The sequence below is a fragment of the Capra hircus genome, chromosome 5 (assembly GCF_001704415.2).
Source record: "Capra hircus breed San Clemente chromosome 5, ASM170441v1, whole genome shotgun sequence".
NCBI lineage: Eukaryota > Metazoa > Chordata > Mammalia > Artiodactyla > Bovidae > Capra > Capra hircus.
The window spans coordinates 50,047,770-50,072,831 of NC_030812.1; the positions used below are offsets into that span (position 1 = coordinate 50,047,770).

At 43.7% G+C, this 25,062-nt stretch overlaps 1 protein-coding gene across 2 annotated transcripts in view; it reads left to right on the forward strand.

The window, feature by feature from the left end:
• Positions 1–25,062, forward strand: part of PPM1H (protein phosphatase, Mg2+/Mn2+ dependent 1H) — a 294,780-nt gene that overhangs the window by 107,529 nt on the left and 162,189 nt on the right. The gene's annotated exons all lie outside the window — the stretch shown is intronic.

The following is a 25,062-nucleotide window of genomic DNA, read 5'->3' on the forward strand; positions in this document are numbered from 1 at the left end:
TGAAATAAAAAAAAATAAACATTTCTCTTTTGAGGAAGAGAGAAGTTTTGAGATCTCAGGATGTGAAGTAGATGTGAAACAGAGAAGGATGTTTTCTGTGACAGGTTAGGGCTGAGCTTTACCTGTTCCTGCATCACATTGGGTCCTAGCTGTATGAAGAAACTTTACCCCAGCGTCAGGCAAGTAGGAAAGCGATACTCGGTGGCAATGTACACTCCTGTCAACATTCCTACGCCTCTGACTGTTTGTTTGGGGACATAGGGTGTGTGGCTTGGGAAGAAGAGAATCTAGAATGCCAGCATTTCTGAAAGACATGGTCATCCCTTAGAGAAGATGTTGTAAGCTCGTTGAGGGCAACACCCTCTTCCCCAGTATCCTCCTGCCTGTTTCCCACTTCATTTGTTTAATTGAAGGATAATTGCTTTACAGAATTTTGTGGTTTTCTGTCATACATCAACAAGAATCAGATATAGGTACACCGAAGCCTTTTAAACTTACCTGATCATGATTTGTGGGATCTAATCACCAATACTAGGTTTTCTTTCCTCTGATTTGAAAGGTGTTATTGTTGTTTGTTATTCAGTTACTCAGTCGGTCCAACTCTTTGTGACCCCATGGACTACAGCACACCAGGCTTCCCTGTCCACCATCTCCTGGAGCTTGCTCAAACTCATGTCCATTGAGTCAGTGATGCCATCCAACCACCCCATCCTCTGTCGTCCCCTTCTCCTCCTGCCTTCAATCTTTTCCAGCATCAGGGTCTTTTCCATTGAGTCGGCTCTTAGCATCATGTGGCCAAAGTACTGGAGCTTCAGCTTCAGCATCAGTCCTTCCAGTGAATATTTAGGACTGATTTCCTTTAGGATTGACTGGTTGGATCTCCTTGCAGTCCAAGGGACTCGCAAGAGTCCTCTCCAACACCACAGTTCAAAAGCATCAATTCTTTGGCACTCAGCCTTCTTTATGGTTCAACTCTCATATCCATATATGAGTACTAGAAAAACCATAGCTTGACTATATGGATCTTTGTTGGCAAATGAATGTCTCTGCATTTTAATATGCTGCCTAGGTTTGTCATAGCTTTCTTTCAAGAAGCAGGCATCTTTTAAGTTCATGGCTGCAGTCACCATCTGCAGTGATTTTGGAGCCCAAGAAAATAAAATCTGTCTCTGTTTCATTGTTTCCCCATCTATTTGCCATGAAGTGATGGGACCAGATGCCATTATCTTTGTTTTTTGAATGTTGAGTTTTAAGCCAGCTTCTTTACTTTCCTCTTTCATCTGCATCAAAAGACTCTTTAGTTCCTCTTTGCTTTCTGCTATAAGGGTGGTGTCATCTGCATATCTGAAGTTATTGATATTTCTCCCTGAATTTTGATTTCAGCTTGTGCTTCATCCAGCCTGGCATTTCTCATGATATCCTCTGCATATAAGTTAAATAATGGTGACAGTATACTCTGCATATAAGTTAAATAATGGTGACGGTATACAGCCTTGATGTAGTCCTTTCCCAGTTTGGAACCAGTCCATTGTTCCATATCCACTTCTAGCTGTTGTTTCTTGACCTGCATACAAGTTTCTCAGGAGGCAGGTGAAATGGTCTGGTATTTTCTACAGTTTATTGTGATCCACAGAGTCAAAGGCTTTAGCAGAGTCAATGAAGCAGAAGTAGATGTTTTTCTGGAATTCTCTTGCTTTTTCTAGATCCAGTGGATATTGGCAATTTGATGTCTGGTTTCTCTGCCTTTTCTAAATCCAGCTTGAACATCTGGAAGTTCTCCATTCACATACTGTTGAAGCCTGGCTTGGAGAATTTTGAGCATTACTTTGCTTGTGTCTGAGATGAGTGCAATTGTGCGGTAGTTTGAGCATTCTTTGGCATTGCCCTTCTTTGGGATTGGAATGAAATACTGACCTTTTCCAGTCCTGTGACCACTGCTGAGTTTTTGAAGTTTGCTGGCATATTGAGTGCAGCACGTTAATGCATCATGCCGCTGATTCGAAATAGCTCAACTGGAATTCCATCACCTCCACTGGCTTTGTTCGTAGTGATGCTTCCTAAAGCCCGCTTGACTTCACACTGCAGGATATCTGGCTCTAGGTGAGTGGCCACACCATCATGGTTATCTGAGTCATTAAGATCTCTTCTGGATAGTTCTTCTGCATATTCTCGCTACCTCTTCTTAATATCTTCTGCTTCTGTTAGGTCCATACCATTTCTGTCCTTTACTGTGCCCATCTTTGCATGAAATGTTCCCTTGGTATCTCTCATTTTCTTGAAGAGATTTCTAGTCCTTCTCATTCTATTGTTTTCATCTATTTCTTTGCATTGATCACTGAGGAAGGCTTTTTTAAAAAAATTTATTTACTTGGAGGCTAATTACTTTACAGTATTGTGGTGGTTTTTGCCATACATTGACATGAATCAGCCATGGGTGTACATGTGTTCCCCATCCTGAACCTTCCTCCCACCTCCCTCCCCATCCCCTCCCTCAGGGTTGTCCCAGTGCATCAGCCTTGAGCTCCCTGTCTTATGCATCCAACCTGGACTGGAGATCTGTTTCACATATGGTAATATACATTTTTCAATGCTATTCTCTCAAATCATCCCACCCTCGTCTTCTCCCACAGAGTCCAAAAGTCTTTTCTTTGTATCTGTGTCTCTTTTGCTGTCTCACATAGAGGTTCATTGTTACCATCTTTCTAAATTCCATATATATGCATTAATATACTGTATTGGTCTTTTTCTTTCTGATTTGCTTCACTCTGTATACTAGGCTCCAATTTCATCCACCTCATTAGAACTGATTCAAATGTGTTCTTTTTAATAGCTGAGTAATATTCCATCATGTATATGTACCACAGTTTTCTTATCCATTTGTCTGCTGATGGACATCTACGTTGCTTCCATGTCCTAGCTGTTGTAAACAGTGCTGTGATGAACACTGGGGTACATGTGTCTCTTTTCATTTCTGGTTTCCTCGGTGTGTATGCCCCGCAGTGGGATTGCTGGGTCATAAGGCAGTTCTGGTTCCAGTTTTTTAAGGAATCTCCGCACTGTCCTCCATGGTGGCTGTACTAGTTTGCATTCCCACCAACAGTGTAAGAGGGTTCCCTTTTCTCCACACCCTCTCCAGCATTTACTGTTTGTAGACTTTTTGATAGCAGCCATTCTGACTGGCATGAGATGGTACCTCGTTGTGGTTTTGATTTGCATTTCTCTGATAATGAGTGATGTTGAGCATCTTTTCATGTGTTTGTTAGCCATCTGTATGTCTTCGGAGAAATGTCTGTTTAGTTCTTTGGTCAAAATGGGTTAAAGATCTAAATGTAAGACCAGAAATTATAAAACTCCTAGATGAAAACATAGGCAGAACACTCTCTGACATAAATCACAGCAGGATCCTCTATGACCCACTTCCAAGAGTAATGGAAATAAAAGCAAAAATAAGCAAATGGGATGTAATTAAACTTAAAAGCTTTTGCACAATGAAGGAAACTATAAGCAAGGTGAAAAGACAGCCTTCAGAATGGGGGAAAATAATAGCAAATGAAGCAACTGACAAAGAATTAATCTCAAAAATATGCAAGCAGCTTATGCAGGTCAATACCAGAAAAATAAATGACCCAATCAAAAAATGAGGAAGACTTTATCTCTCCTTGCTATTCTTTGGAACTCTGCATTCAAATGGGTATATCTTTCCTTTTCTCCTTTGCCTTTAGCTTCTCTTCTTTTCTCAGCTGTTTGTAAGCCCTCCTCAGACAACCATTTTGCCTTTTTTCCATTTCTTTTTCTTGGGGACGTTTTTGATCACCACCTCCTGAATAGTGTTACGAACCTCCATCCATAGTTCTTCAGGCTATCAGATCTAATTCCTTGAATCTATTTGTCACTTCCACTGTGTAATCCTAAGGGATTTGATTTAGGTCATATCTGAATGGCCTACTGGTTTTCCCTATTTTCTTCAATTTAAGTCTGAATTTTGGAATAAGGAGTTCATGATCTGAGCCATAGTCAGCTTCTGGTCTTGTTTTTGCTGACTATATAGAGCTTCTCCATCTTTGGCTGCAAAGAATATAATCAGTCTGATTTTGGTGTTGACCATCTGGTGATGTCCGTGTGTAGAATCATCTCTTGTGTTGTTGGAAGAGGGTGTTTGCTATGACCAGTGCATTCTCTTGGCAAAAATCTATTATCCTTTTCCCTGCTTCATTCTGTACTCCAGGGCCAAACTTGCCTGTTACTCCAGGTATCTTTTGACTTCCTGCTTTTGCATTCCAGTCCCCTATGATGAAAATGACATTTCTTTTGGTGTTAGTTCTAGACGGTCTTATAGGTCTTCATAGAACTGTCCAACTTCAGCTTCTTAAGCATTAGTCATTGGGACATAGACTTGGATTACTGTGACACTGAATGGTTTGCCTTTGAAACAAGCAAAGATCATTCTGTCATTTTTGAGACTGCATCCGAGTACTACATTTCAGACCCTTTTGTTGACTATGAGGGCTACTCCATTTCTTCTAATGATTTCTTGCTGACAGTAGTAGATATAATAGTCAACTGAATTAAATTTGCCTTGATTCATGGACCTAACATTCCAGGTTCCTATGCAATATTGTTCTTTACAGCATCAGACTTTACTTTCATCACCAGACACATCCACAACTGGGCATTGTTTCCACTTTGGCTTAACCTCTTCATTCCTTCTGGAGCTATTTCTCTGCTCTTGTCCAGTAGCATATGGGGCACCTACCAACCTGGGGAGTTCTTCTTTCAGTATCCTATCTTTTTGCCTTTTCATACTGTTCATGGGGTTCTCAAGGCAAGAATTCTGAAGTGGTTTGCCTTTCCTTTCTCCAGTGGTCCGTGTTTTTCAGAACTCTCCACCGTAACCCATCCATCTTGGCTGACCCTACAGGGCATGGCTCATAGTCTCGTTCAGTTAGACAAGGCTGTGGTCCACGTGATCAGTTTGGTTAGTTTTCTGTGATTGTGGTTTTCATTCTGTCTGCCTTCTGATGGATAAGGATAAGAGGCCTATGGAAGCTTCCTGATGGGGGAAGCTCACTGTCGGAGAGACTGGGTCTTGTTCTGTTGGGTGGGGCCATGCTCAGTAAATCTTTAATCAAATTTTCTGCTGATGGTTGGGGCTGTGTTCCCTCTCTGTAGTTCACCTGAGGCCAAACTATGGTAGAGGTGAAGGTGAAGTCACTCAGTCGTGTCCGACTCTTTGCGACCCCATGGACTGAAGCCCACCAGGCTTCTCAGTCCATGGAATTTTTCAGGCAAGAGTACTGGAGTGGGTTGCCATTTCCTTCTCCAGAGGATCTTCCCAACCCAGGGATCGAACCCGGGTCTCCCGCACTGCAGGCAGATGCTTTACCATCTGAGCCACCAGGGAGGTAATGGCGGTAATGGCCACCGCTTTCAAAAGGACTTACGTGGGCATGCTGCAGCTGCCATGACTGTTGTAGGCAGTGCCCCTGACCGTTGACCCGCACCTCTGCCAGAGACTCCCAGATACTCACAGCAAGTCTGTCAGTCTCCTGTGGGGCCACTGCTCCTTTCTCCTGGGTCCTGGTGAGCACAAGGCTTTGTTCGTGCCCTCCAAGAGCCTGTTCCCCCAGGCCTGTGGAACTTCTATAATCAAATCCCACTGGCCTTCAAAGTCAAGTTCCCTGGGGATTCTCAGTCCTATTGCTGGATCCCCAGATTGGGGAGTCTATTGTGGGCCCTAGAAATTTTGCAACAGTTGGGAGAACTTCTTTGGTGTCATTGTTCTCCAGTTTGTGGGTTGTCTACTCAATGGCTCTGTAGTGGCACTAATGGAGACCTCCTCCAAGAGGTTATGCCACATGCCGTGCCTCCCAGGTCTGCTGAAGCCAGAGCCCCTGGCCCCGTGGCAGGCCACTGCTGAGCCCGGCCTCCACAGGAGACACTCAAAGGCAGGTCTGGCCCTGTCTCTTCTGGGGGTCATTGCTCCTTTCCCTGGGTCCTGGTATGCACAAGCTTGTCTCTGCCCTCTAAGCGTCTCTGATGGGGCTGAGGTTTGATTTTAAACATGATTTCGCCCCTCCTGCCATCTTTTTGGGGCTTCTCCTTTGCCCTTGAATGTGGGGTATGTTTTTTGGGTGGGATCCAGCATTCTCCTGTTGATGGTTGTTCAGCAGCTAGTTGCAATTTTGATGTTCTCACAGGAGAAGATGAATGCACGTCCTTCTACTGCACCATCTTGCCAATATTTTCTGAAAGGTGTTAAGACGTCTTTATTTATTTTACTGATTGCCACCTGCCAGTGAAGACAGCTTTTCCAAGAGCTTTTGTTTTTCAGTTCCTTAGTCATTCTAGGAATGAGATAAAGAGAGGAAGGTAGCAGATGACTTCTCTGCAGAGGGAGAGAGAGTTCACTCTTGAGGGTATCATATAACCTTAGTATTAAGGTAAGAAGCCCCTGCCCTTATGTAAGATGTGTGGCCATAACCAGGACAGTTTCCCCTCACATCTGACTGCCTGTTTTGGAGCCAGTCGTTTTGGGTTTAAGACGAGACCTGTGGACACATACATTCTAAGTCTTCTTTCCTTCAGAGCCTCCTTATGTCATTTAATTTAGTCAAAACACATCCAAGTATGTGGTTTTGGTGTCTGTTAGTTCAGTGTCTGATTACAATAACAGGAGATGGTTATGTCCACATCGTGGCCAAGTTCATCAGCAGGGGAGAGGAAAGCTGATTATCTTTCTCAGCAGACGATGGGGCAGCACTGTGGGAATTCCAGGCAAATAGGATCAAACTGGGGATGGGGAGAGATAGGAAGGAAATGAAAAGGGCTATTTCAGCTTTCTGGAGTGAAGATTTGTTGTTCTTTTCATCTGTTTTCTGTGAGAAGCCCTCGGTCACCCCCCAGAGCATTAAGTGAAGGTTTCCCGTGGTTCCACAGAGGCAGCGTTTCTGGGGCATTCGGCCACATTTGGCAGTCTGCTTCCTGCAACAATGTCAGCTATAAAAAACAACAGGAGCAGCCTTTGGTTTCTGTCATTGGGTTTGTTACTCTAAAATTTCCCTCTCAATTAAGGTCTTTGTTCTGAGTGTGTCAAGAAAAACACAACCTTTCCATTTATCTACTTAGATTTTTTCTTTCAAAGCAAGACTGCCATGGTTTCTCTCAAAAGTCTTATCTCTTGGTTCCAGGGATTAGAATTCCTGCCCAGTGATTAAGAAGAATGACTTTCCAACCAGGATGTTCAGACCAATGTCAGTTAGAATAACTTGACAGTTTCCTTCTCAGTGGGTGTGGGTTTACTCTGAAGACCAGGTAGGAGCCAAGAACGCGACTCAAGCTTGGTTCCACAATAGATTTTCCCACTGTGGTGAATCTTAAGGCTAAAGGAAAATAAACGGTGCTGAAATGGAAATTTCTCCTTGTTTCACTTGTAATCTGATTTCCCCAGAGCTTTAGATTATTGGCAAGAGCAATAAGCTCTTGAGATTTTCTTTTCTTCTTATTTTTTTTAAAAACCAGCATTCAGCATTCATATGCCAGACACAACACTGATCGTAGTGCTTTGCCAATTTTGGCTTTGCCAATATTAATTCCTTTAACCTCATAATAACACGTAAGTCTGTAGTATTCTTATCTTTACTTTACTGATGGGGAAACCAAGGCACAGAGCTGGACGGTGTGGAGCTTGGATGCAGCCCAGGCAGTCTGGCTTCCAAGTCTATACTCACTGGTCACGTGATGCTGCTTTATCCATTGTCGTTGCCTGATCTCTCAGTTGTGTCCAGCTTTTTGGGACCCTTTGGACTGTAGCCCACCAGGGTCCATGGGATTTCCCAGGAAAGAATACTGGAGTGAGTTGCCATTTCCTTCTCTAGGGGAGCTTCCCATGCCAGGATCAAACCTGTGTCTCCTGCATTGTCAGGAGGATTCTTTTCCACTGAGTCACCGGGGAAGCCATTCATCCCTTAGCAGCTGGGAAATGTGGCAGAAAAGTCTTTCAGTCTTTCGAAAAGTCTGAAATGAAAGAACAACAACTCCTACTGTTAATATGTATAATTTCAATATAATTTGATGCCAGACTTTTTCTCATTTCCATGTGATTTCTCTTTTGAATTAAGAGTTATTTATCAGTCTCCCAACATCAACTCTGAAACTGGGTAACAGCTCTCACTGACTCGGGTGAAGAACAGAATGAAAATGAAATTGTTCATCATCTTTTTGTCCTTATAGTCCATTTTTTTCCTGCTAAATTATAGAAGACCATTATTTGATTGAAACCACAATGAACAGAAAAAGCCTCTCATTGCACACTCATGAATATCTGAGTTTTAATCCCAGCTCTGCCACTCAATAGTTTTTTGTCTTGTGATGCCTCAGTTTCCTCATCTGCAAATTGGGGATGATAATTTCTACCTCATAAGGTTATTAGAATTAAATGAGTTAAAAATATGAAAAGTGCTTAGAATAGTGCCTGGTATGTAGTAAATGCTCAATTAATATTATCTGTTGTTATTCTAACAGTGGAGTTTGCAGCCACAATTCAATATTATTTCACAGTACTTATGTTCCTACTGTAAACTAATTTAAGGAGAAGTTTTTGATGTATAAAATAATAGTTTGAGAACATTCTTGAGGTAATTTTTTTATCTAGAATAAACCATAACATGACTTAGCCAAAAACTGTCACTAACTGTCTACTTCTTCTGTCTCTCAGAAATTAATATTTATTTAATAGTGTTTTGACATGCTATGTTAGTTTCCCAGTCATGTCTGAATCTTTGCGACCCCATGGACTGTAGCCCACCAGGCTCCTCTGTCCATAGAATTCTCCAGGCAAGAATACTGGAGTGCGTTGCCATTCCCTTCTCCAGGAGATCTTCTGGACCCAGGGATTGAACCTGGGTCTCCTGCATTTCAGGCAGATTCTTTACTGTCTGAGCCATTTAAGAACATTCCTGAGCTAATTTTTGAGTCTAGAACAAACCATAAGACAACTTAGCCAAAGCTATTGGCTAAGCTATATAGCCAGTTGCTATATAGCCAGTTGCTATTTCTACTTCTTGTCTCTACTCTTGTCTCAGAAATTAATATTTATTTATTAGCATTTTGACATATGGAACTAAATTGCCATTTAAACACAAAAACCAAACATACTTAACTTATCCTACACTCACTCTCTCATAAAGTGAAAGATTTGAGCCAAAGAAAATCTGTGTTTTGTATCGTCAGATCCTGAGAAGGAAGCCATACTCTTTTACACATATGAGAATAAGGGATCTTTCCCAGTGGGAAACAAAATATCTGCGTAATTTAGTCAGAGAACTAGGTTAAGAACAAACAGACTATGCTGTGTGGGCATGATTCCAAGTGGGCAGCAGTAGAACGTGGGCCCTTGGAAGGACTTGTCACGAAGTTCTTGAAATTTTCCCACATCTCAGCTTCATCATCGGCTGATTTATTCTCCGTCGTCTTATTGTGTTGCTGTGCAATCAGATGAAGAACTGGAGACTGAAAGCCCTGTAGATGAAATGCCTGAAACAGATCCTCCAGTTCTGCCTCCTCCTCCTCCTCTAATTCTGCATTATCATCCTTGAAACTTGGCCAGAAACTTGGGGGGAAATCAAGCCATACGATAGTAGGGATCAGAAGAGCAGGTCGGCTCTCTGTTTCCCCGGTGGAAAATAAGTAGTCCCTCTTCTTTGGCAAGAAAGGAGGGAGGCAAGTGCATCCCACACTCATATTGCACCTTTTGTGGGGTTTTTTTTTTTCGTTTTAATTTTTATTTATTTGTTTCTGCCTGTGCTTTGCACAGGTTTTCCCTTGTTGCCATGAGCAGGGGCTGCTCTTGGCTTCGGTGCACAGGCTCTGGGTGCACGGGCTCAGTAGTTGTGGTGCATGGGCTTAGTCGCTCTGTGTCACGTGTGATCTTCTGGGACCAGGGATTGAACCAGTATCCCTTGCATTGCAAGGCAGATTCTTAACCACTGGACCACCAGGGAAGCCCCATGGATACATTCTGTTTGGAACAATCTTATACATATTGAAAGGTCCAAGGGACCCTTCCCAGGTAAAACTTACGAAGTTCTGGAAAATAGGAAAAAGAAAATAAGCATTGTGATTAGAAAGCAGTTTCTAGAACTTTAGAGGAAGGAAGATGTCACATTGGGCCTACTTTAGTGAAATTCTAAAAGAGAAATAGTGAGCTTTAAACTCCCAATTTTTTACCTTCTGGAATATGCTTTTGTCTTGTTGCAGGTGTGTTCCCAAAAAGGAGGTGAGCACGCGCGCGCGCACGTGTGCGTGTGTGTGTGTGTTGTAGATTACATAGAAGACTATCTTTATTTTTTTATAAATGAAATAATTTATAATGCAACTGGGAAACCACTTATAAGTTACTGTTTTGAGACATGAGTGATAGCTGCCAATTTAATTGTGTGGCAAGTTAAGAAAGGGCTCCATGTTTTTCTTCAAGTGGAGTGAATTTTAACTCATGTTGCTGCTGCTGCTGCTGCTAAGTCATATCAGTCGTGTCCGACTCTTCGTGACCCCATGGACTGCAGCTCACCAGGCTCCTCCGCCCATGGGGTTTTCCAGGCAAGAGTACTGGAGTGGGGTGCCATTGCCTTCTCTGTTAATTCATGTTAGTCTGAAGCAAAAACAGGGTAAATGCTAGTTAAAATAGAATGTTAGTAATTTTGAAGTTCATGATGTCAAGAGCATGTTACTCTAAACTTGAAGGCTTTGGTGTTCCAGGTGTAGAACTTTGTATGATGAGCTGATTGACCAGTGACATTTTTTTGATGGCACCAGAGAGTAACACCGGGCCACTGCCAAGAAGTTGCAGCAGTCAACCAATGGCCTGGCACATGTATGCAATTACTAATAAGCAACAAACAAAGTAAAATAGTGCTGCATTGTTAAAGGCTACAGAGTCACAAAAGCTAGGGAGATTAATTATACAAAGTTGTGTGTTTCGGAAAAATAAGATTCTGTAATTTGGAATGGGTTCAGTCCTGGTGTTACCATTGACCAGTAGAGCCACTTGACTGCCTGTGCCCTGCTGAAATCATTGGTAAAATGAGACACTAATGCCCGTTTTATGGTGGTGGTGTGGAGATCCATCACAGTAGGTACTCAGTAGGTATCCTTTGAACCTAGACTTTCCATGGGGGAAGTGACTTAGGAAGAATGGAAATGACAGAGATTGCATGGAGGATGGCCACAAGCATCCCATCAGCAGGGGGTCCTGGGGTGTACAGCTTGGTCTCCTGGATGAGAGAGTCCTTATTACTCCCTGCCTGCTCACTGTCTCCCTAGGTTATTCAACAGTGAGTATAAGTAATTTCACTGAGTTCCCTACATATGAACTTTCAAGTTGCAAACCTTCAAAGATGAGAATGTGTGTTCCATCAGCATCAGACGTCAGTGAAATTGCAGCTTGCCCTCCATCTCCTATTGCTGAAGATCCTTCAGCTCTATCATTTCCCACCTCTTCACCCTCCTCCAGTCAGTAACCCTTCCTGCCTATTCACCTGATGCCAGCCCCTGAATGCCAGCTGTTGTACTGTATTACTGTAATTTTCAAGGTAATGTACTGTAAGATTGTAAATGTTTTATTTGTTTTTTTGTGTTTGTTTTTTATGTATTATATGTGTGAAAGTATTATAAACCTATTAGAGAACAGTACTATATAGCCCATTGTGTTAGCTGGGTACCTAGGCTAACGTTGGACTTATGAACAAATTGGACTTAAGGAAAGCACTTGTGAAACAGAACTCACTTGCATGTAGGGGACTTGCTATACTGTTACTTCTGGCTTTATTGCCCCTCCTACCTGCCGGACAAGATTCTATACATTTTATTTATTACTTAAAAAAATTATACCGTGTAGTTAACTTTTCTTCCTTTGGGTATACAGTCATGAATTTGAATATCTGCGAGGATTCGTGGACTCACCAGCACAGTCAGGATACAGCAGTTTCATTGCTACAGATTATTACTCCCTATTTTATCTCTATATACTTGTACCCTTTCCCCTTTCCCATAACCCACTGTCTGCACATTTAATGCCTATTATCCACTCATATGACACTAGGCATGTCTCTTCTAACATGTCTATAGTCATCTCTTTATATTCTGCTTTGCTATTTAAGAGCCTGGGAACCATGATATTCTTTTCCTTTTTAATAATAATGACAGTTGTCTCTTATTTATTAATTTATTTTGGTTGCACCTTGGGGTGTGCAAGATCTCTGACCAGGGATGGAACCCATGTCCCCTGCCGTGAAAGTGTGGAGTCTTAACCACTGGCCCGCCAGGGAATTCCCCCATGATAATCTTGTTCCCTGCCACATCCCAGTGTCCAGCTCAAGCCTGACACGTAGGAGAAGAGGGACCAAGACAAGTATAAAACGAGTGAATCCTTACTCTCGGAGTCCTAGTTTCTTCTATTCTTTAAATAAGGAAACAGTTGAGAGAAGTTGAGAAATGTGCCCAAGACCACACAGTAGTGAATTCCAGAACCCAGGTTTGATCTTAAAGCCTGTGTTCTTTCTGTGCTAAGACATACCACAACAAGTAGGATTTGTATGTTTGTGTTAACTCATTTGGAAGTGAGGATATTTAAATATCCAACATTTAAAATACCCATGGTGTGTTAGTATGTAGACATCAGTGACAAAGTTACACTTGAACTGTTAGATAATGTGAAATCTGAAACCCAGTTTATTTGCCACATAAACTCAAAACCTTATTCTCTGCGCTAATGCCCAGCTTCCTTCTAACCACAGGAGGGCTGGATGGTGCCTTTGGCTGTGGGCAGCTGGAGCGTGGGGCAGGCTGGGCTGAGAATGTTGAATGCAGCTGTGCCCTTTCTTTCCCTGCTTTGGGACCTTTGCTGGAACCAAGCAGGTGGAGAACACAGCTCTCCAACCCCCACGCACATTCCTTACCCTTCAGTCCCTGGTACAAAGGAAAAGGCAATAGCGGATTATGCCCCTCAACAGGGCACAGAGCTGAAGAAAGTCTGTGGGTTTTAATAGCTCAGCTCTCCAGTAAGAGGAATCCGGTAGGTTGGTTAGTTTTTTTTTTTTTTTTTAATTTTCCTTTTTTTCTTTTTTAAGATTAAATACCTGAGCTTAGAATTTTGTGTATGTTTCAAACTGGTCCCATAAGGGCTATGCTGCTGCTAAGTTGCTTCAGTCGTCACCGACTCTGTGCAACCCCATAGATGGCAGCCCACCAGGCTCCTCTGTCCCTGGGATTCTCCAGGCAAGAACACTGGAGTGGGCTGCCATTTCCTTCTCCAATGCATGAAAGTGAAAAGTGAAAAGTGAAAGTGAAGACGCTCAGTCGTGTCCGACTCTTAGCGACCCCATGGACTGCAGCCCACCAGGCTCCTCCGTCCATGGGATTTTCCAGGCAAGAGTACTGGAGTGGGGTGCCACTGCCTTCTCCCATAAGGGCTATAAGGCCTGGCAAATCAAGTACAGCCAGAGAAGGCAGTGTCCTATCCCTTGGTTTTTCCATGGAGCACCTTTGAGATGCTAAGGGCCCTGGATCTAGGTTGCTTATTTGCAGGACACACCTAGCCCCATAGAGCTGAGAGGTCAAAGTTAAGTAAGTCAGCTCTGATCCTGAAGTAGATTAGGTTTATCCTGTTGGTTTTACCAGTATGAAGTATCTTACATAAAATTCTTATTTCTTAAACTGCTATATTGCTTTAAAAAAAAAAAAAACAAATGAAAAACTTCCCTTTCTCTCTTTGTTTCTTTGTATATTTAGTCATTATTAAGCATCTGTTCTATAGCAAGCACCCCCTGGAATACCATAGTGAATGAGATACACGTGAGTCTCTGAGGACGCTGATACAGGCACGTCAGGCAATTCCACATCAGTGGGATAAACACTTCCGGTAGGGGATGTGCAGAGACTGTGGTAGTCCAGGTGGGCTTGGTGGGAAGGAGATGCTTCCACCGAAAGCTGAAGGATTAATAGTTCTTCAAGCAAATGGCAAAAGAAGAGTGTTTTAGGGCAGAATAAAAACACGACATGTATGGTCCTAGTGGTGACAAGGGAGTTAGAAGAGAAGGGGCAAGAGAGGAGTGGCAGCCAGATTATGCAGGGCCAACTGTCTGCGTGAGCATCCAGAAGACCAAAAGGTATTTCAGGGGCAGTAGGGAGTCACTGAAGATTCTCTGCAGTGAGGGAATGCAGGTGTATTTGCAATGAAATCACAGATTTGAGATGCTTTGAAAAGTACTGTGTTCATATAACTCGGTCTCTCCCGTGGATTCACAGCTCCACCCCACCCGGACCCCTGATGTCGAGGCGGTGCCTCAGTGCTGCTGTGACATTGAGGTGTTCACTCCTCAAGGTTCTCAGATCCGATTGTGCCTCACACCACGCACTCTTACCGACAGCAACCAATGGCATCGCTCTGAGTAAAGAGGTTGAGGGAGAAGGTATTTCAGAGTAAATGTGTGGCATATCCTGTTTGATCATGCTTCTTTCAAAAGTAGATTTTAGATTCCACGTATATATGTTAATATGTGATATTTGTTTTCTCTTTCTGACTTACTTTACTCTGTAGGGCAGACTCTAGGTCCATCCACATCTCAAGTGACCTATTTTTGTTCCTTTTTAAGGCTGAGTAATATTCCATTGTATATATGTATCCCATCTTCTTTATCCATTCCTCTGTCAGTGGAGTCTAGGTTGCTTCCGTGTCCTGGCTGTTGTGAATAGTGCTTCAGGGAACATTGGGATGCATGTGTCCTTTTGAATTAGGGTTTTCTCAGAGTATATGCCCAGCAGCTGGATTGCTGGGTCCTATGACCGTTCTGTGTTTAGTTTTCTAAGGAACCTTCATACTGTTCTCCATAGGGGCTGTATCAATTTACATTTCTACCAACAGTGCAAGAGGGTTCCCTTTCCTCCACACCCTCTCCAACATTTATGTGGAATCTAGAAAAATGGTCCAGATGAACCTGTTTGCAAGGTAGGGATAGAGACGCAGACAGAGAAGGAGCACGTGGACATGGTGGGGAAGGGGAGGGTGGGACCGACTGGGAGATTAGGGTGGACCTGTATCCCCTGCAGAAGGCAATGGCAGCCCACTCCAGTGTTCTTGCCTGGAAAATCCCATGGGTGGAGGAGCCTGGCAGGCTACAGTCCATGGGGTTACAAGGAGTCAGACATGACTGAGCACCATCACTTCTTCTTCTGTGTACACTGCCATGTGTGAAACAGATAGCTAGTGGGAGCTGCTGAGTAGCACAGGGAGCTCAGCTCAGTGCCCTGTGATGACCTAGGTGAGTGGCATGGCAAGGGGCAGCGGGGAAGCCCAAGAGAGAGGGGATATATGTACACATATAGCTGATTCATTTCATTGTACAGCAGAAACTAACACTGTAAAGCAATTATACTCCAATTTTTTAAAAAAGTGGATTTTAATTCTCTGATTAGACCTTATTTCTGATAAGCTCTTGTCCCCATCTCAAACACCCTATAGCCCACTCTGGCCTCATGTTGGTCTTTGAAATGTCCCATGAAGTCTCCTGTCCTGGCCCAGTGATACCTCCCAGACCTAGGCCCTATTTGCCTTAGGACAGACCTCTAGGAGCCCCTTGAATTCTGAAGCTTCCTTCTTGCAGTGCACCTGCAGAATGTCCCGGGCTCAGTGCTGCCTCAGCCCAGCTCTCAGTATTCTCAGGAACAGAGGCATCTCATCACTCCTTATGTCCCAAGGTAGCAAATTGGGTCTCCTGGTCTGCCTTCCTAGGCTCCAGAATCTCACCCCAACCTGAACCTAGCCCACAAGGTTGGCATGAATCAGGCCACTGTCCACACGGGCCTCCATATAACCATATATATATATACACACACACACACACACACTTTTCATCTGCATTGCTTATTAGCTGCTCCCTTTTCCCAGAATATTCTTTCCTTCAATCCAGAATTGCTCAAGCAGGTGGACAGTCACGGGCAATATAGTAAATGCTGCAGGGGTAGGTACAGGGAGCAGTAGGAACTTGTAGGAAGAGGTGACAGTTAAATTGAGTACCGGAAAGGTTGGGGGGAACCCGACGGGGAGGGGCAGTAGTGGTTTGTGATGAGCTGCAAGCACTGTAGTTCTGCATGGGTGGGATTTGAAGGAAGAGATGGAAGGTAGAGAATCAGAGGCTGGATCGGGGACTGCAAATCAGGGTGTCACAGCCTGGAGTCAGCCTGCAGGGCAGGTTGTTGGGCTGGTGTAAGACATTAATCAGATTGTGTGTTTTAGAAAAACTCAGGTTGCAGAGTGGAGAAGTGAATTCAAGAGCCAGGTATCCATCAGGGCAGGCTTTCCATCCAGGGCCAGGCGGAGCATGGGCTGGGGGTGTTCAGCCTCACGTGGGGGCTGATGGTTTAGAGGTGGACTCTGTTCCAGCCTCATCACTTAATACATGGTGACCTGGAGGGGTTGTCCTCTCTGTCCTTCCTTTTCCTCCTGTAAAATGGGAGTGGTAACCATACCCCATCCTAGGATTGTAGTAGGCCTAAATGAGCTGATATTTGTAAAGCATTTGCAATATTGCCTGTTAAATGATGGGGAGGGTGCTCTAACTAGCTGTGTCTGTGCCTTTGTGGTCTTTTAGTCTCTTAACAGCTGAGCTGGCACCTGAGCGCATGGTGAGAGCCTGTTTTGTGGTTCTCTCCCCATGTAGTGTTAATATATCACTCACCGTTGAAGTTCCTGCCATGGAAGGACACTGAAGATTTTGAAATCTCTTGATGGGTTTGTCTAGTTCAGAGGCTTTCATATTTTTATTTTAAATAGTCAAATTCTTTTGTCCAGAATCTTTAGCAAGACCCTGGTGTTTATAACTGATAAAACTATTCCACTCTAGTTGGTGTAATAGACGAAGAGACGCATCGCTTCAACACTCACTTACCTTCCTGTCTCCTAAGGCACCTCTTCAGAACCAAGGAACACAGTTTGGACACCACTGGTCTGATCTGTTTAGGGAGATGTAAGTGACTCATCTGAAGTTGTACGGTGAACCAGTGGCAGATTTGGACTACAATGGGGGTCTCCTGATGGCTTACCAATTCTCTTTTCATTAAAGCAGGGGTTCTCAACTGTGGCTGCTCATTAACATCCCCTGGGGAGCTTTTAAAAAGATAAAAGATGGGTCCCCACCTTCAGAGACGCTGCTTAATGGGTGTGGGCTTGGCTCCTGGATGGGCCAGTGCTGGATTTAGTCAACCTGCACTTTGTCCGGGACCTCCCCAGTGGCTCAGCGATAAAGAATCCGCCTGCAGTGCAGGAGACACAGGAGACTTGGATTCAACCCATGGGTCAGGAAGATCCCCTGGAGCAGGGCATGGCAACCCACTCCAGTATTCTTGCCTGGAGAATCCCATGGACAGAGGAGCCTGGCAGGCTATAGTCCATGGGGCTGCAAAGAGACACAATTAAAGCAACTTAGCGTGTACAAGCATGCATACTTTTTTTGTAGAAAGAAACTTTCTTTGTGGGAAAATTATGTGTTACAAGTTTTAGCTGTGAAAATTATTGCCTTTTAAAAATTTGCTATACTAGTCTTTAGAGCACCGCTATGCAGAATTGTTCTCAAAAAGAAAATGTTGAGCCCCACGTCAGAGGGCCCCCAACCGAAGCCTCTTCATGACTGTTAAAAATTCCCCAGATATTTTGTCAGCTGGTGGTGGTTTTGGTAGCTGCAGAATGCTCTGCCTTGTTGAAGGAAACGGTTGGATTACTTGTCAGGAAAATTTCAGAGTTGCTGATTTAAAATGTCGTGGCATTCCATGGCGGTGTGGCTTGTTATCTCACGGGGTTTGGTCTTCTTTGGTTCAAATTATGACTCTGGAAACATGAGAAAGTTTGGTGTTGCAGGATCTGTGCCCGGACACTGACATGATGACTCCTCTCCCATCCCTACGCTGCCCCTGCTGCAGCTTCCTCAGAGACCTTGGCTGGGGTTTCATTGAATCGGGTGTAGGACTGTGTGAGTGGGTTTCACCCAGGTGGCCTTGGGCCCTTTGGGGAATTCGATGCCTTGAGCAAGAAATCCTTTCCTTTTGCCACTTTTCCCCATTCATGGGGATGCGTTAATAATATGGCAACATGTACTTTACTAATGCAGCAAGTAACAAGAGCTCGCAATGGGTTGATAATCATTGCACAGTAGTGATGAGCACAAACAATAATTCAAGCTGTGTGGAAGGACAGTGCTATTTCTACTGGTGAGCAAGTCACAGATACTGCTAATACTGCTGTGCTTAGTTGTCTTACATTCATCATAGAGGGAGGTGTCCGTTTACAGAGCTATGTGAAAATAAAGATGGATTCATGGACTCCCTGAAGTCTTTGCACAGATGCCTTGAATGAAGAACCGTTTCCTGGGGGTCTGGGCTTATTCTAAGTGGATATCCACTTCTACCTACTTCAGATTCTTTTCTGTGCTTGTGCCTTACTTACATGTGCGCCTCCATTCTGCCATGCTGCCACAAGTCCCAGGATACTACATATACACCATCCTTCTTCATGTGCCCAGCTCTTGTTGCAGAATCTCAAAACAATGACTCACTGAAATGTCTTGAAACCCGCGTGACAGCTTGTCCAGGGCCTGTGCAGCATCTCCTAGCCAGACATCCAGGGCCCAGGCTCCTTCTGACTTCCTGCCCTCCCACCCTGGGCTGCTTTCCAGGTGGTGCTAGTGGTAAAATGCCTGGAGACATAAGAGACACAAGTTCAACCCCTGGGTCGGGAAGATCCCCTAGAGCAGGAAATGGCAACCCAGACCGGTATTCTTGCCTGGAAAATTCCATGGACAGAGGAGCCTGGCCGACTACAGTCCATGGGGTTACAAAGCGTTGGGAAAGACTGCACGAAATGTATCTGTCTCAACCCTGGGCTGCAGCTTTTAGCCTTTTTGGCAAGAGGTAGTTATGCTACCTCCAGGTGTCATTTCTGTGACTTAGGCAGGAAGAATGGGGGAGGATAAAGGATAAAAGACCAGGCCCGTTGAGTTGCCTTTTTTGTCGAGAAAACCCTAGCTTTCCTAGAAGTTCTAACTAGGATACTTCCTCTCGTAGCTCATTGGCCAAAGTGAGGCCAAGTAACCATACAGAGCTGCAAGGGGGTCTGAGATGTGAGTATTTTTAGCGGATATGTTGCTGTCCCAGACAGACTCAGTAGTGAGGAGAAAAAGAGAAGAGACCCTAGATGAGCATCTATAAGAATCAGCCCTATCACCTGAGCCTCCTGTTTGCCATATTACCTCTCGATCCATTCAAGTTCTACTTGTCCTGTCTTCAGGACCACCTCTCCTCCACTTCTGTAGCCCACACTGGTCTATGCTGCTTAAATGTTGAACTTGGAGAGATAGCAGGGGCATCAGAGTCTTCTAGGGAAGTCCCCCACTCCTCATTTTGGTGAAGAACTGAAGCCCAGAAAATGGCTTATCTAGGATCATATTGTAATGGTAATGATAACACACACGCCCGCACACATGCACACACGCTCGCTCGCTCGCTCCAGACATGTTAGTTGACGTAGCTTGTTAGTAACTTGACGTAAATTACCATTTAATCTCCCCGATACTTCTCCGCAGTATGGTAGCTATCACCTGCCTTTTAGTTACTAGGAAACCATGGCACAGAGGTGCTAAGTAACAAGGGTGTCCAACTCCAGAGTGGCCCTGCCAGGGCCCAGTGCCTGCACTGCCTGGCTCTCCTCGCTCTGCCTCCTTCTCGGCTGATTGGTGTTGAAGATGCCACGGAATCCAGACCTTCTCATCCTTAGGCTGTTGTTTTTGCACTTAATTTTCCTCTGAGTTAGTGTGCTTATTCCTTCATTTAAGGTGCTTCTAGTCATTCATAAGTGTTTCTTCTTACCTGGATTTAATTGAGTGTATGAAAAGGCGAAAAGATAGGACACTGAAAGATAAACTCCCCAGGTCGGTAGGTGCCCCATATGCTACTGGAGATCAGTGGAGAAATAACTTCAGAAAGAATGAAGGGATGGAGCCAAAGCAAAAACAACACCCAGTTGTGAATGGGACTGGTGATGGAAGCAGGGTTCGATGCTATAAAGAGCAATATTGCATAGGAACCTGGATGTTAGGTCCATGAATCAAGGCAAATTGGAAGTGGTCAAACAGGAGATGGCAAGAGTGAACATCAACATTCTAGGAATCAGCGAACTGAGATGGACTGGAATGGGTGAATTTAACTCAGATGACCATTATATCCACTACTGTGGGCAGGAATCCCCCAGAAGAAATGGAGCAGCCATCATAGTGAACAAGAGTCCAAAATGCAGTACTTTGAGGCAATCTGAAAAACAACACAATGATCTCTGTTCGTTTCCAAGGCAAACCATTCAATACCACAGTAATCCAAGTCTATGCCCCGACCAGTAACACTGAAGAAGCTGAAGTTGAACAGTTCTGTGAAGACCTACAAAATCTTCTACAACTAACACCCCCCAAAAATGTCCTTTTCATTATAGGGGACTGGAATGCAAAAGTAGGAAGTCAAGAAACACCTGGAGTAACAGGCAAATTTGGCCTTGGAATACAGAATGAAGCAGGGCAAAGTCTAATAGAATTCTGCCAAGAGAACACACTGGTCATAGGAAACACCCTCTTCCAACAACGCAAGAGAAGATGCTACACATGGACATCAACAGATGGTCAACACCGAAATCAGATTGATTATATTCTTTGCAGCCAAAGATGCAGAAGCTCTATACAGTCAGCAAAAACAAGACTGGGAGCTGACTGTGGCTCAGATCATGAACTCCTTATTGCCAAATTCAGACTGAAATTGAAGAAAGTGGAGAAAACCGCTAGACCATTCTAGTATGACCTAAATCAAATCCCTTATGATTATACAGTGGAAGTGATAAATAGATTTAAGGGACTAGATCTGATAGACAGGGTGAACTATGGATGGAGGTTAGTGACATTGTACAGGAGACAGGAATCAAGACCATCTCTAAGAAAAAGAAATGCAAAAAAGCAAAATGGCTGTCTGATGAGGCCTTACAAATAGCTGTGAAAAGAAGGGAAGCAAAAAGCAAAGGAGAAAAGGAAAGATATACCCATTTGAATGCAGAGTTCCAAAAGAATAGCAAGGAGAGATAAGAAAGCATTCCTCAGTGATCAATGCAAAGAAATAGAGGAAAACAATAGAATGGGAAAGACTAGAGATCTCTTCAAGAAAATTAGAGATACCAAAGGAACATTTCATGCAAAGATGGGCTCAATAAAGGACAGAAATGATATGGACCTAACAGAAGCAGAAGATATTAAGAAGAGGTAGCAAGAATACACAGAAGAACTGTACAAAAAAGATCTTCACGACCCAGATGATGACAATGCTGTGATCACTCACCTAGAGCCAGACATCCTGGAATGTGAAGTCAAGTGGGCCTTAGGAGGCATCACTAGGAACAAAGCTAGTGGAGGTGATGGAATTCCAGTTGAGCTATTTCAAATTGTGAAAGATGATGCTGTCAAAGTGCTGCACTCAATATGCCAGCAAACTTAGAAAACTCAGCAGTGGCTACAGGACTGGAAAAAGTCAGTTTTCATTCCAATCCTAAAGAAAGGCAATGCCAAAGAATGCTCAAACTACCGCACATTTGCACTCATCTCACACGCTAGTAAAGTAATGCTCAAAATTCTCCAAGCCAGGCTTCAGCAATACGTGAACCATGAACTTCCAGATGTTCAAGCTGGTTTTAGAAAAGCAGAGGAACCAGAGATCAAATGGCCAACCATCTGCTGGATCATGGAAAAAGCAAGAGAGTTCCAGAAAAACATCTATTTCTGCTTTATGGACTATGCCAAAGCCTTTGACTGTGTGGATCACAATAAACTGTGGAAAATTCTGAAAGAGATGGGAATACCAGACCACCTGTCCTGCCTCTTGAGAAATCTGTATGCAGGTCAGGAAGCAACAGTTAGAACTGGGCATGAAATAACAGACTGGTTCCAAATAGGAAAAGGAGTACATCAAGGCTGTGTATTGTCACCCTGCTTATTTAACTTATATGCAGAATACATCATGAGAAACGCTGGGCTGGAGGAAGCACAAGCTGGAATCAAGACTGCCGGGAGAAGTGTCAGTCACCTCAGATATGCAGATGACACCACCCTTATGGCAGAAAGTGAAGAAGAACTAAAGAGCCTCTTGATGAAAGTGAAAAAGGAGAGTTAAAAAGTTGGCTTAACGGTCAACATTCAGAAAACTAAGATCATGGCATCTGGTCCCATCACTTCACGGCAAATAGATGGGGAAACAGTGGAAACCATGGCTGACTTTATTTTTGGGGGCTCCAAAATCACTGCAAGATGGTGATTGCAGCCTTGAAATTAAAAGATGCTTACTCCTTAGAAGAAAAGTTATGACCAACCTAGATAGCATATTCAAAAGCAGAGACATTACTTTGCTGACAAAGGTCCATCTAATCAAGGCTTTGGTTTTTCCAATGGTCATGTATGAATGTGAGAGTTGGACTATAAAGAAAGCTGAGCACCGAAGAATTGATGCTTTTGAACCGTGGTGTAGGAGAGGACTCTTGCGAGTCCCTCGGACTGCAAGGAGATCCAACCAGTCCACCCTAAAGGAGATCAGCCCTGGTGTTCATTGGAAGGACTGATGTTGAAGCTGAAACTCCAATACTTTGGCCATCTGATGCAAAGAGCTGACTCATTTGAAAAGACCTTGATGCTGGGAAAGATTGAGGGCAGGAGGAGAAGGGGACAACAGAGGATGAGATGGTTGGATGGCATCACCAACTCAATGGACATGGATTTCGGTGGACTCTGGGAGTTGGTGATGGACAGGGAGGCCTGGCATGCTGCGGTTCATGGGGTTGCAAAGAGTCGAACACAACTGAGCAACTGAACTGATGTCCTAACTGGCATTCTCACTTTCACCCTTTCTTCTCTCCTAATCCTCACAGCATAGCCTGAATGATGTTTTAAAAATATAAATCAGTTTTCTAACTCCCACCTCAACCAGTGGTTTTCTGTTACTCTTAAGCTAAAACCATCACATGTTCTGGATCCTTTGTGTATTGTGGAGGGACTGCATGGTCCAGCTGTCCTCTCCGATCTCATGTCCTCTCCTTCCTTTCCTGCCTTCTCCCCTGTTCAGTCACATGGCCACGTTCAGTCTACTCTTCCTCATCACACAGCTCGACCACAGAGCTTTTGTACCTGCTGTTGCTGCCACCTGGCATTCTCTCCTCTCCCCTCCTTACCTTGTGGATTTCCACTGGCTGTTCAGCCTGGTGCTTATGTCCTCAGGAAGCGTCCTCCAATATGCCCCTCTGCAGGCTGGTCTCACAGTGCCAAGAATCTCTCCTTGTCACCCTCATCAGAATTATGACTTTGCATTTATCTGTGTGACTATTTGATCAGTGTCTCTCTCTCCCCTGGATTCTTGAGATCAGACTATGATTGATATCTCATTCATCTAGTTTTTCATCCCCACTGCCCCACTTTCTGTGCCTGTCACAGAAAGATTGCTCAGTAAATATTTGTTGACCTCCCCCAAAAAATTATCTCTAAGCATCTAGCACAGAATTGAGTAAAAACAAAGATTTAAAGGGCACAAGTAGAGTAATGGTGTATGTCATTCTTCTACATAGTATCTTCCAGCATCATTCTAAGATGGACCCAAAATGGTGGTTACTAGGGACTGGAGGGTAGGGGGATAGGAGAGATGATAGTAAATAAGTCCTAGAGATCTAATGCACAGTATACTGAACACAGACAACAATATTGTATTATAATAATGAAACATGCTAGGAGATTAGAACTTAATTATTCCAGCCACAAAGAAGAAATATGTGCCGTGATAGAGATGTTAAATATTGGCTATGATGCCAACTATATCACAATATATAAATGTATCAAACCAGGTGTACACCTTAAATTCATGCAATGTTATAGGGCAACTATATTTCAATAAAAAAAAATAAGATAGACCAAAAGAACTTTATATAATGGTTTCAACGAAAAAAAGGAATTCAGTATTTATTGCTGCTGTGTAGACAAACCTAGTTGTCAGAAGTGGATGTAACATGTACCATACCTGTTTAATCTCAGCGTTTAATATCTTACTACTCTAGATACATCATAATTGAACACCTTTTTTTCCCCCCGTAGCTAAGATCTTAGGCATATATGATTCAAACATGGTTTTTAAAAGGGCTCATCCTGAAATAGTCTCGAAATCAACCAGCAGGTGCCAGATCCATGGCAGATGAGGGAACATGGGCTGCGTGTGGCTTCAGGGTAGGAAGAGGAAGCCAAGATGCTGAGTGACAGCTGGGAAACCGAGGGAAGCGGGACACGTGAAGAGGAGATCTTAATTGTTTGCATCTTGTGAAGGTTTGACTAGATGGGGTGTTCAAGGGAAAAACATGTTCTAAAAATTCAGGATGTAGACCTAGGCAGATGGGGCAATTATCCGAGCATGTAAAAGCCCTACTGGGGGGGAGGAAGCGAGACTACTACCCCGAAGCATCTGTAAAAAGGGCCTAATTTCGTCTAAAGACACAGACATAGAAAACAGACTTAGGAACGCAGTGGTGGGGGGAGGGGAAAGGGGGAGGGTGGAAGGGAGGGAGAGAAGGAGAGGGTAGGATGTATGGAGAGAGTAACATCGAAATATATATATTACCATATGTAAAGTAGATAGCCAATGGGAATTTGCTGTGTGACTGAGGAAACTCAAACCAGGGCTCTGTGACAACCTAGCGGAGTGGGATGGGGAAGGAGGGGCAGGGAGGTTCAAGAGAGAGGGGACATAGGTATGTATACCTATGGCTGATTCATGTTGATGTTTGGCAGAAACCAGCACAGTATTGTAAAGCAATTATCCTTCAATTAAATATAAACAAACAATTATAAATTTTTTAAAAAAGACTATGTGTCTAACCTGCTCTGGGGTTGCAGTAGAAGGGAGATGAGAAACTAGCTGTCACAACTGTTAAGACACTGTTCCTACCTAGTTTTACCTCTCACTTCTACA